The sequence below is a fragment of the Crocuta crocuta genome, unplaced genomic scaffold (genome assembly GCF_008692635.1).
Source record: "Crocuta crocuta isolate KB4526 unplaced genomic scaffold, BGI_CrCroc_1.0 scaffold3, whole genome shotgun sequence".
In the NCBI taxonomy this organism is placed as follows: Eukaryota; Metazoa; Chordata; class Mammalia; order Carnivora; family Hyaenidae; genus Crocuta; species Crocuta crocuta.
Genome location: NW_027529934.1, coordinates 6,019,228 through 6,030,137, shown reverse-complemented (window position 1 = coordinate 6,030,137; position 10,910 = coordinate 6,019,228). Strand labels below are relative to the sequence as shown.

The following is a 10,910-nucleotide window of genomic DNA, read 5'->3' as shown; positions in this document are numbered from 1 at the left end:
GGCGCGGGGCGGGCCCCCGCCGCTCGCTCCCGCACCCGCCCCGCTCCGGGGCCAGAGGGCGCCCATTCCCACCTAATTGTTGTCTGGCCTTGCCTCGGGGAAAGCTGCGGCTATATTTCTCCTCCCGGCCGCAAATGCATGGGGATGAGGGCGAGGATGTGTGCTCATAAAATTTATTTCGAGCTAGGTATCTACCGGGAGCCTTAATATGATGAGTATTCAAGAGAGAATACATTAAGGCTAATGTATGCAGGGCAGGGCGGGCAGGGGAGTTTTAGAGGCTTGGGAACGGAAACAACAGCCCGCTTAGGAACAACACTAAAAGCAGACAGACGAGCCATTTCAGCCTCCAGCTTGCAGGGACGCTTCCTGCCAGGTCCAAACGCGCTGCCCAGACTCGGGGTTCTCAGCGGCCTTGGGACCAAACTGGGGTCCTCGAGTCTGGCAAAAATGTGAGGGCCACACTAAGGAGATTTTTAAAGTTAAAAAGAAAGAAAGAAAACATTTCCCATTGTATTCCAATGTAGATTTTGAGAAGGGAGTGGCATTTTTAAAAACAATAGCAACATAGAAATGATTGAAGAGATCCACAATATACCAGTAATGGTAACACCAGACATCAAGAGCCTGTCGTGAACTCTGCCAGGTCCTGGGGGCATATCACCTCAATAATCCGTACAACTTGGTGAGGAAGGTGTTCTTATCCCCATTTTACAGATGACAAAACTGAGCCTCGGAGAGGTGAAGCAAAGTGCCCAAGGTCCCACAATGGGGAAAGAGGGATTTGAACCAAGAACCTATGCTTAAGGTAGGCTAGACTCAACCTGAGAGCCGGAAGGATCTGGACATCCATCACCTGGCTGGCTCTCTACCCTGTCATTTTATGGAGGGAAAGTGGAGGCGGAGAGGTAGTCTCAAAGCTGCTCTGCATATGGTGACAAGGGAGTAGATGAGCCGCTGGCCTCTGTTGCTCCTTAACAATTGGGCAAATGGAAATGTTTGAAGACATAGATTTAGATACTTTGGACAGAGGATGCATGTGTTGTACGGGACGGATACCGAATGCCCAGAGGGTGGGAAGCGGGCGCCCCTGTCCTTCTAATCCCCTCCACCCAGCTGCACGGTGCCAGCTTGTTGAAGGCATCTGTCAAGTTCAGATTCATCCCTGCCTGTGAGGGGGTGGAGACTTGTGAACTCGGAGCCCACCCTTCAGGTGACAGTACTCCATGTAATTATTTTGATTAGTGTGAAATGTAAGGTATCTAGAAATTTTCCCAGGAGCAACAACACAAGCTTTTTTAAAAAACCTACAATAAATTATAATTTTTAAATTCAGAGGGCCTGAACAGGACAGAGATCATATAGGTCTCGTACCAGAAATTAAGTTGTAACCAAAATTTCCAAGAAGCCAGAAGACTTCCAAATCCCCAGTAAACACAACTTATTTTTTATGCCATGTTTGATATCACAAAATTCCACCTTAAAAACTGGAATTTAAGCAGACCCTTGGAGTCACTAAGACAGAATTTAATCTATAAACAAATCAGTTCCCGATATGAGGAGTCATTTCATTTAAAATGAAACTTTTTATCTTATCCACATGCAAGTGTTCTTTGGTGATGCTCTCTGCTGGGGCTCTGCAGAGAATAAGCTCGGTCATGAAAAGACAGCAGAGCCCATGGAAAAGCCAAGGAATCTGGGAGATGCCAGATCACACAGTACAATACACTCCCCATTGGCAGGGCCCAGAATCTTCTGTCAGTCCTGCAGAGTGACATGGCTCAAAGCACAGACCTAAGCACAAGGAGAGCAGCTGTATAGGCAGGCTCACTTGGACACGTGTCCCAGACACACTTGTTCCCCATGCACACACCTGCACACACACTCACACAAACACATAAACATAGTCAGACACACATATTCACACATAGTTAACAGTATACACACAGACACACATGACCAAACACATATATGCACACTAACACAATAGAGAAACACACAGAACCACAAATGAACAAAGATACACCCTGAGACACACACAAAGGCACCCACACACACCACATTCACATAGACACACAGACATAACACATATTTGCATCTACTTAGATGCACACTTTTAACACACACACTCGTAGGTACACAAGCACACATATACCACAGTACTTACACAGAGTCACACACACACATAAACATGCACACACACACACATCCTCATGCACAGGCTGAGGCATCGCCGTACTGAGAAAAAAAAACCAGTTCTTCTGAAGTCAAGCTCCGTTTCTAAAAAGAAAGGCTGACTAAGGGAGCTGTCCAACCTCGAGGCAGTGGGGAAAGTGGGCACTGAGTGATACAGAAAGCTGGGGCAAAGTAGAAACGTTTTGTTCAACTACTCTTTTAGAAAACTATTGGGAGAATTTGAAAGTTTTCAGTTCTGCTTGGAGTTCAGATCTTCACATCTTTGGGTCTGCCAAACTGTTTATAATAAATCCCAGATCAGAGTCTGCTAGACCTGGGTTCAGATCTGACTCTCCCAAGTATATGATCTTGGACAAACTGCTTACAGTCTTTGAGCCCCTGACCTAGAAAACAGAGATGATAACCCCATTCTCCCAGGGCTGCTGTGTGATCGCTTCAGATAATGAGTATAAAACACCTGGCCTCACAATACCATTGTCCAAGCTCAATGGCAGCTCCCTTTTCCATTCTTCCATGGCCAGCCACCAACAAGATGAATTTATATACTTAAAGTACATTAAAATTATTTCATGTTTCATTATTTCCCATATAATCTCCCCCGCCCTCGATACCCTCTCCCCCAACACAAAACACTCAAAAAACTCTCCTCCATCCCCTGAGTTCTAAAGCATCTGGAAGATGTATACCCCTTTTTAATCAACATAATCTCAGCGTATAAATAGCAGATAATGCAACATTACAAGGTTAAGTCTATTTGGCATAAAGAAATCTCACAGATTTTTTTTCTCCACAGAATGCAGGCAAATTTGCCAGACCTTGGTTCCCTTCCCATATATCAAGGGTGAGAACAGGGAGGCCAAGACCACCAACCAGCTGACCTCACTTCACTTCTGCTATAATGTATGCAGATAAGAGTGGATTGAGTTCAAATTAACAACTGAGGATTCTAGTATTTTTCCTGGAGATATCTAAACACCCAATGGAAAAGTGACTATTTCTTATTTGATAAGAACTAGCGAACAACCTTTTCTTTGCCTGTAACCTTAATCTACTTCTTTACGCAGGAAGCTTATAAAACCCATATCTTGGGGCGCCTGGGTGGCTTAGTCGGTTAAGCATCTGACTTTCGCTTAGGTCATGATCTCCCGGTTCATGGGTTCGAGCCCTGCCTTGGGCTCTGTGCTGACAGCCAGCTCAGAGCCTGGAGCCTATTTCAGTCTGTGACTCCCTCTCTCTCTGCCCCTCCCCTGCTCATGCTGTCTCTCTCTCTCCTAGAAATAAATAAAACATTAAAAAAAAATAAAACCCATATCTTGATGTCCAGCCAGCAAATCACCTAAAGTCCTGTGGTATGGGCATGAGGGGGGGGGGGCTTATTTTTCAGAGTGGCCCATCCGAAGATGGATTCCATTTTAAATCCCCAAATTCCCTCCATTAGTGAAGTTTCAGAAAGCTGGGAAGTAAGGGAGGTCACTTGAAAGGTCTGATGTGGTCCGTGGTGGACCAAATTGCCCCCTATAACCTCCTTCCTGTGACATGTAAAAAGGATTGGGCATTTTTATTCCCCACTCACGTTTCCTCATTTCCAAGAAACTGCTCTCAAGGAACCAGGGGCCACTCTGAAACATTTTGGAGACGGTATGCGTTTGTTTGTTTGATCGATTTTAATTCTTTGAAAAATGGTGTTTTCTATCTCTCCCGTCAAGAAATAGCAACAAGGTGAGGAGAGACTTTTTTTTTCCACCGAAGAGACTAAGACTAGAAAGCCAACACATTTGACAATAACTTCTAAAATGTATTGAAGAAAATGTAGCTTTCTGGGAAAATGAATTGGGATTTCAGATATTTCCATTGGAACCATAATGCTGATGATTATCTTAATTTTTTAAACTAAGTTCTTCTGTGCTATTAGGAATAATGTCCCTTTAACCATGCCCCGAGATCAGATGAATATTTTGTAAAATTTGGACTTTGGACTTCTACCTTGGAGTCCCACTGAGACTGTTTGACTGCCTTTGGGGCAGAGTTCCTCTTTTTGTTTCACAATCTGACCAAACAGCCACGTGCCTGTGACAAGGTTTCCTTGGCTTCGTTCAGGAGAGGGAGCCAGGGTCTGTGGGAGATGCTTCTGGAGCTCCTGGTCCACAGAACCCACGACACTCCCGGTAGGCTTGGCCNGCAGCAGAGGGCAGTTCTGTCTGGCAGATTCCTTGATCCTGATCTTTAAGACTGCAGGGGCTTTGAACTTTGCCAAGGACTTGCAAATCTGCATGTGCATTTTCTCTTCCCAGAAACCCGGGCGAAAACGGAGCATCTACATTTGAAAGAGCTTCCCTAAAGGGACACAGCTGGGGGCCAAACTGGAGCGAGAAGATTCTTTTCGTCTGGGACGGGTTCTGGAGCTGACTGAAGACCAAGGCTTCTAACACCAAAGCCAGTGGCTTTCGCTCCAAACCCTTTTGCTCCAAACTCCGGAAGTAAGTAGTGTTTGATCTCATCTTACATAACACTTGGCTGATATATGTTTCCAAAAATACACAATTTTTGTTTATTAAATTTCTTTACTGACTTAAAACTGAAAGAAGAAGCCAAATGGAACTTAAAGGAAACACATATACCATTGAAAAACTGTGCAAAGTATTGTTTTTCTTAGAATTCTCTATTCCTTTCCCTCATATAAGGGGAAGAAAACACAAGAGTCAATGGGAGGCATTGCTGCTCATTATCTAAGGTTCCCAAGTAAGAAGGAAAATGGGTTTTTAAAAAATGTTTATTTATTATTTTTGAGAGACAGAGGCAGAGAGCAAGTCGGGGAGGGGCAGAGAGAGAGGGAGACAGAATTTGAAACAGGCTCCAGGCTCCGAGCCTGCAGCACAGAGCCTGCAGCACAGAGCCTGATGTGGGGCTCGAACCCACAGACTGTGAGATCATGACCTGAGCTTAACCGACTGAGCCACTCAGGCCCCCCGGAAGGAAGATGGTTTCAAAAAGGTAGGTTAGGGAAAGTCTGTTCAGTGGGGGCTTATTGATTTAGTCTGAGAGTGACTAATTCTCAAGTGCATCAACATAGGACCACAGGACACAGTAGGCATGTGACCACGCCTGCTGAAACTCAAACCTGGCTTCTGGAATCTCCAACTCTACGAACTATAATAGTGGTATAGTAAAAGCTCTAATACTGGATACATATTTCAAATATAAAGCTTTTCGATTCAAAGTTGCCTCCACCACCACTGACAGTAAAATTCTGTTTTCTGGTCCCAACTCCCCTTTTTAAATCACCTGATGATTGTGGCAGAAGGAACCGAGGACTAATTCACCTACGCAGTCCTCAAACAGGAGACCTACGATCAGTTTTACATGACAAACCATGACTCTATGTGCCTGGGTTTTTTACCCCCGTCCTGGCTCTTTATTATCCATCCTTCTATTAAGGACAATTCATTTTTACTGAACAATTTATAGCTTCCTTTTCCATATTGTCTCCTATTCCAAACCCATGTATGTTGAAGAGTCCATAACATAATTCCCAAATATTTTATACATTTCTTCATAACTTAGAATTATCTCATAAACAACACAACTGAAGCACAAAATTCCAATATTAATTCTTCAAAACTTAAGAAGCAAAGGTGTATTGGACATTACAGTATTTTGTGATGGCAATGAACTTAAATAGAGCCACAACAATCCTGAGAAAAGCTTAATTTTAAAAAAATCACCTGATATTGCATTTAAGGTAAATAATATTCTGTATTATAACTATATTTGCTTATATACTGTAAAAATACATCTACCTAACCATGGCTCATCTCATTTCTAGTTTTTCCTAGTGTGTGTGTGTGTGTGTGTGTATTTCTTAACAAATGACTAACCACTAGGAAAAAGTCAGAAAAGCCTTCTCATATCAGAAACGATCATGCCTAATGCTTTTTCCCTCCACCTCTCCTTTAAAATCCGCCCCCACCCATATCCTGATTGTTTCATTTGGTGGTTTGGGGTCCCTTTGACAATCTCCTTTGTTCTTTTTCTGCTTAAGCAGCTCAAAAAACAGTAAGCTCTTCAATAGAAATATCAGAATCAAAAAGTATCCTGGAGACAATCTGATGTTACCATTTTAAGGCTGAATGCGGATCACATCGCAAAAGAAGGAGTCCTGTAGTAAATAAAATACATGATGTAGAAATGTGTCTGCAGGTATGGGATTATCTTCTAAATTAGATATTGACACAGAATTAATATTCTTCAGTAAGATATCGGATATTCTCAGTAATTGCAAATAAAACAGAAAAGCACATTAAACAAATCCATGGCAGTCTATGGACATGCTGTGGGCACATCTCTGTTTCCACTCCATTTTCACATTTAATCATTGCTAAACCTCCACAACGTATTTTCCTGATGTCTCATTCCAGAGCAGTATTCCATATGTTTGGCAACCTCTCCCTCATAACAAGAAACTTTCAATTAATTTGGCTGCAAGTTTTGTCTCTATTAAGCCATTCCCAGAACCAATCCCTTAACCCTCTAACATTATAATTAAAGTAAATTATACTTTAAAGGCATTTGGGGGTGAGATACCGCAGTAAAACATCTGTGGCTAGTCCCAGACTGTCAGAGGGATGGGGTGGTGAGGAAATCTGAGAAAAGAAATCCACCAAAATAACAAGGGGACTTAGATTTGCCTCCCAAGATGATTTTCCAATCCGCCGTTAATACAGTTTACCCGAAGTATATTTTCCAAGGGGGAATCAATTCCAATTTTGCCAGTTAAACCCAACCTGCCCATCTACTTCCAACAGTAGTGCCTCACAATGGTTAATTCACGCTCCACTTTGATCAGAGCTCCTATAGAGTTTAGGACCTAAAAAAGAGCAAAGTCTCACCTCACAGCAGCATCTATTTTAGGTGACTCTTTCCCACCACAAACAACAATAGCCCAGCTGCAGGGCTTCGGCCCTGGACCCAGAAACTGCCCTGCTTCCTAACGCTCGGAAAAGGAAAGTAAGGGATCTCACCACCCTGCAGCTGGTCAGTCAATCCCCCGCCAACCCCCTGTGCTGTGAATTCATGCATGAACCAGAGACCTCACAAAAGAAGGAAGGAAGAACCAAGGAAGAGAAGAAAGGAAGAGAAAGAGAATGAGAAGAAGATAGACATGTAAGGCACGATGGAATTTTACTAAAAGCAGTAGAGCCTGTTTGCTCACATCTGTGTGGTGGGCAGTTTGCTGTTTGCTCACATCTGTGCGGTGGGCCTTGTTAACCTCACCCTACGAAGGGAGAAAAGGCAGAAAGTCATTACAAAAGGTAAACCTGCACCCTCCCCACCCCCACCGCCACCATCTCCAACCCCAGCATCTGGTGCTACCACAGCAAACTGCCGCTTGAGTCCGTTTCCAACCTTGTTTCCCAAAGTAGGTGGTATTATTCCTCTTGCCCTATCAGCAGCTAACCTGGTTCTGAGTGTCTATGCATTCCGAAGCTTCTCGGCTCTAGTCCTGATAAATCTCCCTAAATGAAAGCAATGACACAAGGGCCCTATATCCAAGGCCACCAACCCTCTCCATCCACAACTCTTCAATGTGAAGGAGACTAGTTTCCCAGCCGGAGAAATCCACCAAATATCCATCCTTGCTGACCAAAACAAGAAGCTCAAAGCACTCTTCTTAACAAGGCATAGAAAGGTTAGTCCGTGTTAACTAATTTTCCACTCCTGGAGAATTGCAGGTGCAACCCTCCGCCCCTTCCTCCAGGGCTGCCTCCTCAGCAAAGGGGGTCCCTCTGGGTTCTGCCTGCTAATGCGGTGCTAAGTACTCACTAATTGACTGTAGCACACGGTGAAAGGGCACTAAATCCGAGGCAAATGGGAAATTAGGACAATGGGAATAGTTAGGGCTTGAGGCCGGCTACACCTGGTCAGCGGGGGTCAGCAGGTCAGTGTTCAAAACCGAAGACGCCCCCGTGGGCCGTGTTTTGTCTACTCACTGGAAAGAAATTGCTTTGCCGGTTTCCTGGCCCCTCGGCCCCCACCTCACCCCTAGGAGGACTCAATTTTTAAAAAACGGACCCTGGTATTTGCAGGGCTGTAAGCGGTCTCCAAGAGGTTGCTCACGTTGCTCTAATCCCCAGAGCACTCAGCCAACATTCTTGCCTTAACCGCTTTGTTTTTGGCCGGTCTAGAGGAAGGTACACCCAGCATTTGGTCTTCCTTCAGCATCTTGGTAGTTCCCGGTTTTATCCCGTCCCGGCTTGGCTAACAATTCCTCTCCTTCCTGATTAGTTTCACCCTTCAGAGCCCTTTAAAGGACATTCACTCTGCCATCTAAAAATAAATAAATAAATAAAATAAAAAAATAAAAGTGAAAAGAAAAAAAATAAAAGTCCCGTCCTGGATGCAGCCGACCAACCTCTGAGCGCCCCCGACTGAAGCCTGCGCCCGGCTCTCGTCCGGCGCGGCTTCCTCCGAAAGGCAGGTGCAACCTGCGGCCGGCGCCCGTGCGCCTTTCCCGACACGCTGCGGCACCAACTACATCCCCAGATCGAATCTAATTCACTTCATCAGCTGCGCAGGTGGAGACCTCATCTCTCTTGAGCCCGCCACGTTTCGAGCGCTCGTCGAGGTCCGCTAAGCGCTGGGAACAGCGCCCGGAGCGGAGGCTCGAACGCGGGCACGGCGCGCTGGGTGCGCGTCGCGCTGGGTGCGCGGATCGCGCGGACCCCGCTGGCTGCCTTCGGGATCGGTGCCGCTTCCCAAAGAGGGGGGAAAAATCCTTTCCAAGGGTTAAAGTCCCGGAAAGGCTCGGGCCGCTGGAGTTGGAGTTTAGTTTTGTCTTCCCAGAGGCTTGGCGAGAAACGAGTACGGGGAGNACCGCGCCTTTCTCCGCTGGCAAAGTCCTGCCGCCGCTCCCGGGGGGGCGGAAACCGGGTCGCAGGCTCGGCCAGTCCGGCTCGCTCCGGGCCGCCCAGGATAGTAACCAGAGAAATGAATCGGGCAAGGTGGATAGAGAAAGGGCCAAGGCGCGGGAATGCCGACTGTGGCGCGCGGTGGGCGCAGAGGCCGTCCGTCCCTTGCCCCCTTCGCAGCCACGACCTCTGCCTCGGGCTGCGGGACGCGGCGCGCGCAAAGCCGGCTCTCCCAGAAGCGCCGTCCTGTCGGCACTGGCTTCCCCGGGCAAGCCCTCCGACACCCCGGGCAAGCCTCGGGCGAGCGCACGGCACCCGCAGGTGCGCAGCAAGCGCCTGTTGAAGGAAAGCATCGCCAGTTCCCTGGGCCACCCAGGCCTGCTGCGCTCACCCGCGGGGCGGAGGAGCTCTGCCCTGGTGGCGCCGGGGTCACGCAGGTCGCGCTCCCGGACCCGAGGACGCCACTCCCGGCCAGCCCCGCCTGGCGCTGGTTTTCCACGAGCCTCGCCAAGCGAGGAAACAACTCGAGTTAGGTTGCTTCCTCTTCTCAGTCCCGACTTCCCCGGACACCGGGGGCCGCTCAGTGCAGACCTTCGCCCCTCACCCGCCCTGGCTGCCTGCTCCGTGTCCGGGTGAAATCGTTAATTCCAATCCCTGAGTGCACTGGGGTCGCGCGCTGCCACGGAGGGCTCCCCTCCGCCTTCACTATCCTGTTGGGTCGAGACGGTGGAACTCAGGAAGCCAGAGCCCGCCGGCCTCTCAGGTGCCCTCGGCCACCCGCCTCCGAAAGCCGAAAGCCGTGGTGCGAATTCCATCTGGGTGGTGCGAAGCTCTGGCCTGAGGCTGCGGTGGGATGCCCGAGGTTAGGAAATCTGAGTCCCCAACGCGCAAAGGCCCGAATCTGCCGGCGGGGACAGCCACCAGCCTGACCTTTAAAAGTTGGCTCACGCCTGACAGTGTTTTTGTGACACGGGGAAAGAGATTTGTGGTGCCCGGGGCTGCTGTCTGAATTTCTGTATCGGAATCTGAATCAATCAATACCTCTCTGTCTCTCCATATATATAATATATGGAGATATATATCATCTAATAAATTTTTTTCTTGTTTTTCTTTCCTGCCCCACCAGAGAAGGCAGGAATGGAAAGCAGCTCGAATAGCTGCTCCAGAGTTTGAAAGAACTCCTGGTCCGGGAGAGGAGTCCACTCCACCCCTTAAGAAATAGTCTGCAAGGAAGATAAGTTCGGGGGCGGGGATTCTGACTCCGGTGCTGGAAGATTTACCCCCACGCACCCGCAGGCTCCCGGGAAGGGAAGAAAAGGGGAGAAAGGGTAGTGGGGCGTCCTAGAGCAGTTCTTCACCCAGGTCCTACCAAGTGCAAAATCAAACACCCTTTTCCGACTGCTTCGGGGCTCCCAAGAGCTGCAAGAAGTAGATGTTTTAGGAGACAAGGGTGGGATGGGAGATGTCCCAGACATGTTACCCATTTATCACTCCGTGCCTGGACCGGAGGCTCTCTCCCTCCTCCCGCCCAGGTTGGCCAGCTCTCCAGCCCGCAACCCGGGGCCGTCGGGGGCCGTTGTCCTTTCGCTCGGTGCGCGCGGAGAGACGAAGTGGGAGATAGGCCCAAACCGAGGGCAAGGCGCGGATAGAACGTCCACCTCCCTGCATGTCCCTTACTGTTCTGCGTCGTCTTAGCTTGCAAGAGGGGTCGGCAGGGCCGAGATGCGTGTGGACACCGACGATTTCAGGGAGGAGACCGGTTCTGAAGAAAATCGGGAGGCCATCGCCGATCACCGCACCCAACTCTCA

General features: G+C 48.0%; 1 protein-coding gene across 1 annotated transcript in view; it reads right to left on the bottom strand.

Annotated features, from left to right (window-relative positions):
• Positions 1 to 10,910, bottom strand: part of LHX4 (LIM homeobox 4) — a 43,108-nt gene that overhangs the window by 28,688 nt on the left and 3,510 nt on the right. The window lies entirely within an intron of this gene.